This window comes from Rattus norvegicus, chromosome 12 (genome assembly GCF_036323735.1).
Source record: "Rattus norvegicus strain BN/NHsdMcwi chromosome 12, GRCr8, whole genome shotgun sequence".
In the NCBI taxonomy this organism is placed as follows: Eukaryota; Metazoa; Chordata; class Mammalia; order Rodentia; family Muridae; genus Rattus; species Rattus norvegicus.
Window position 1 is genome coordinate 42417913 of NC_086030.1, and position 3620 is coordinate 42421532.

At 46.7% G+C, this 3620-nt stretch overlaps 1 long non-coding RNA gene across 1 annotated transcript; it reads left to right on the top strand.

Moving 5' to 3' along the window:
• The first annotated feature begins 689 nt into the window (after positions 1–689).
• LOC134481193 (uncharacterized) lies at positions 690–2798 on the top strand. The gene is made up of 2 exons (XR_010056538.1): positions 690–1013; positions 2520–2798. It is a non-coding gene; the product is annotated as an uncharacterized LOC134481193 (long non-coding RNA).
• Positions 2799–3620: the final 822 nt, after the last annotated feature.

Sequence of the window (3620 nt, forward strand, 5' to 3'; positions counted from 1 at the left end):
CTCCCTTGGGGAGTGGCAGTGTCATGGCTACTAGGAAGTGGTGTTCTCACACTAAGAGGACCTTTGTCTGTTTTCTTACACAAAGAGCACAGAGTGGTTCCATCTCCCCTCCCCTGTCGGCAGCATCCGGAGCTTCAGGAGAAGTTGTGTATCAAAGACTGCTGTGAAATGGTGATCACTGGGACGTGTGCGTGGGACTCATTAAACTTTATAAATAACCTCCTAGTGACAGAATGAAAGGTGTGGGTGGGCACTCCCTGGCTATGCTGGGAATAACATTTCCATTTTCCAAGAGAGAGTAGCTGAGAACAGATTCACAGGCGAGCACTCGATTCCCATTAGAACCGTCTGACAGCGTTTGCCACATCTTGCACCATGCACACGGACCAGAAGCTCTTTAGAACGATTTTTGCTTTATAAAAAACTGACTGCATTCGGGCTGGAGATTAGATGGCGGGAGGTGTTTTCTTATATTCCCGGAGAATTTCTGTGAGCTCACCCGGATGACCCTGGCGCTGCTCCTGCCCAGGCCCTGTCATCACCCCCAAGGTTTCTGTCACCCTCTGAAAGTTAGATCTAAGTACACACTGACCCCCTTATGTGTAGGGAGGCTGACCACCATGCGCATGCGCATGCGCATGCGTAGGGGGTCAGGGGACGCCAGGGCTCTCTCACACTGAGCCCTCACAGGGGGATTCTAGGCAGACTCTACAGCTGAGTCACACCCCCCACGCTCCACCCTACCCCCACCCTGCGCCCAGCCCAGAAGCATTTTTTTACCTTCCAGGCACCTTACAGATCTCAACATGGCCAGTCTTCTTTTAAGTCTTAGGATTCCATCATCAAGGCGGCATTACCCCACTTACTAAAGCTCACACAGGTTTATGAGATCACCTGGACATAGTCACACTGTTGTTGTGGAAACCAAGCTTTTGGTCAGGTCTCTTCAGAGCCAGTCCTCCGTTCTTAAATCATGACCCTCAGGTGTCCCATGGGATTTCAGTTACAATCAGGTAAATGGTCAAGGAAGATGTTTACAGTATATTTACTTTGTATCTACTTCCTTAGAAATTATGTATATAATTATAATATATATTACACACGGGTGTGTGTGTGTATGTGTGAGAGAGAGTTGTCAAATGAATCGCGCTTCAGAAGAGTCCCAAGTAGATGTTCAGTTTCAGAAAAATGAATAAAAACTCGGACAAAGCCAAGTGTAGGTGTCGTGACACACACCTGTAACATTGGCACTTTAGCGCTCAGGAATCGGAGGCAAGAGTTCAAGGTTAACCTAGGCTACATACAAAGCTCAAAGTTAGCCTGGTCTAAAAGAGGCCCTGTCTCAAAACAGACCGTGAAATGATTGAACAGAGCTTGAACATGGCAAAAATCACAAATAGGGTCCACTGTTAAATGGGTTCTGCAGAACAGCAGTTTCTCCGACGTGGAAGGGCTCATGAATGGTTGAGGAAGCCATCACAGTTTGTCTTGGGGACACCTTATGTCAGCGCATCTCACGCTATATTTTTAAAGAAGACAAACCTACTTATTTTATCTGTGTATGCCTGTGTGTCAGAGTGTACCACGTGCACCACGTGCATGCGGTGCCCTTGGAGACCGGAAGGAGCAGTGGATCTCCTGGAATTGGAGTTGTAGGAAGACATGAGCCATCCCATGTAGGTGCTGGGAACCAAACACAGGTCCTCTGAGCCATCTCCTGAGTCTCTCCCTTTGTTTAATCCCCACCCAAATAAAGTCAGTAATAGAACCAGGTGCGGTGGTGGCCCTCAGCTCAGGATCCCAGTACTCAGAAGGTTGAGACATGATGACTCTGTCCCTCACATAGCAAACGAATAAAGAAAAAGAAAAGAGAAAAGAACAGCCAGGTTCAAGCCTTTAATCCCAGCACTCAGAGGCAGAGGCAGATCTCTGTGCGTTCGAGGTCAGCCTGGTCTAGGAAACAAGTTCTAGGACAGCCAGGGCTGTTACAAAGAGGAATCCTGCCTAGGAAGCCCAAGGCCCTGGGTTCGGTTCCCAGCTCCGAAAAAAAGAACCAAAAAAAAAAAAAAAAGAGGAATCCTATCTAGAAGAAGGAGAAGGAGAAGGAGGAAGAGGAAGAGGAGGAGGAAGAGGAGGAGGAAGATGAAGAGGAGGAGGAAGAGGAAGAGGAAGAGGAGGAGGAAGAGGAAGAGGAGGAGGAAGGGAGGGAGAGGGTGGGGGAGGGGGAGAGGAAGAAAGAAAGAAAGAAAGAAAGAAAGAAGGAAAGAAAGAAAGAAAGAAAGAAAGAAAGAAAGAGACAGTAACAGTAATAACAGAGTCATACTTCTGCCCAAGGTATATTTTTTATCATTTATGCTGAAAAATATGCCCATTCCTCTTGCCTTTATCATTCCCCAGATTTTGTCATTCATTCCCCCCCACCCCTACAGCTCTGGAAATGCAAACCACCCATTACACCCTCAGGACTTGTCTGGAAGCAGGTTTGGATCACTAGCCCTCCCTCCCTCCCTCCCCTCCAGGACATGTTGTATTGTTCCGTTGCCACTGAAAGCAGCCAGCATCTTTCATCAGGTCCTCAGCCTGGATTCTGGGGGCTTTATTAGCCCAAGAAAATGGCCCAACTCCAGCTGACATCAATGGGGTCCCATCGAGGAGTAAGAGCCGAGTATTTCCTGTGGAGGCCCAGCCTCAGACAAACCAGTTTGAAGAGAAGCCAGTTGGCTTGACTGGAGCTACCAGCAAGCTATTTTTGACATAAAAAGAAGCTGATAACTGATTAAAGAAAATTTTAAACACAGTGAGTTGGGGGTTTTACTATCTTGGCCTTAGTGGCCAATAGACAAAGAAAGACACCGAAGCCAGTCGGAGGGAATTATTCAGAAAACAGCTAATTGCTTCGGAGGTTGGAGCCAGCTGTTTGCAAAAACAACTGTCTGCATAGTGTTTCTTTCCTTCATTTCTTTCTTCGACCCACATCCGTTTATAGACGAGAATAAAGCCTTCCAATTTTCAGGGCTTCGCACCCCCCCAAAAGTTGGCACAGCAAGGAATAAAACCCCATTAACACTAGCAGAGTATGTCCCCTGCCCCCATCGAAAGTAAACTGGTTTCAAAGGTAGAACTCTCTGAGTGGCTGCATGTCTGGCAAAATTAAACATACAGAAAAACAACACCTTGAAAGTTGAGTTTTATTTTGATTTTGTTTTTTCTTTTTTAATAAGTGTGTGTGTGTGTGTGTGTGTGTGTGTGTGTGTGTGTGTTTGCTAGGAATTGAACCCCCAGCTATACTATGTGCACGTGGGGTATGGGCCTGACTGCTGAACCACACCGCCAGCCATTGGTCCCAAGGTCTTGTCTTTTAAGTAATTCAGTGGGAATTCACGCAGACCCTCGCCTCCACCCGTGTCCTATGTGTTTCTTCCTTACAGATTGCTTTTGCAAGGCAGGAAACTATTGATATTTTTCCTTTTGGACTTCCTGAGATAGTCAAAACTTCTGAGGCACCTGCAGCTAACTGCAATGTCAACTCCAGAACAGGCCAATCCTACAGTTCAAGTCTCTGTTCCTTTTCTCTGAGTTGACTGGGGTGTCAACAGAAAACAAACAAACAAACAAACAAA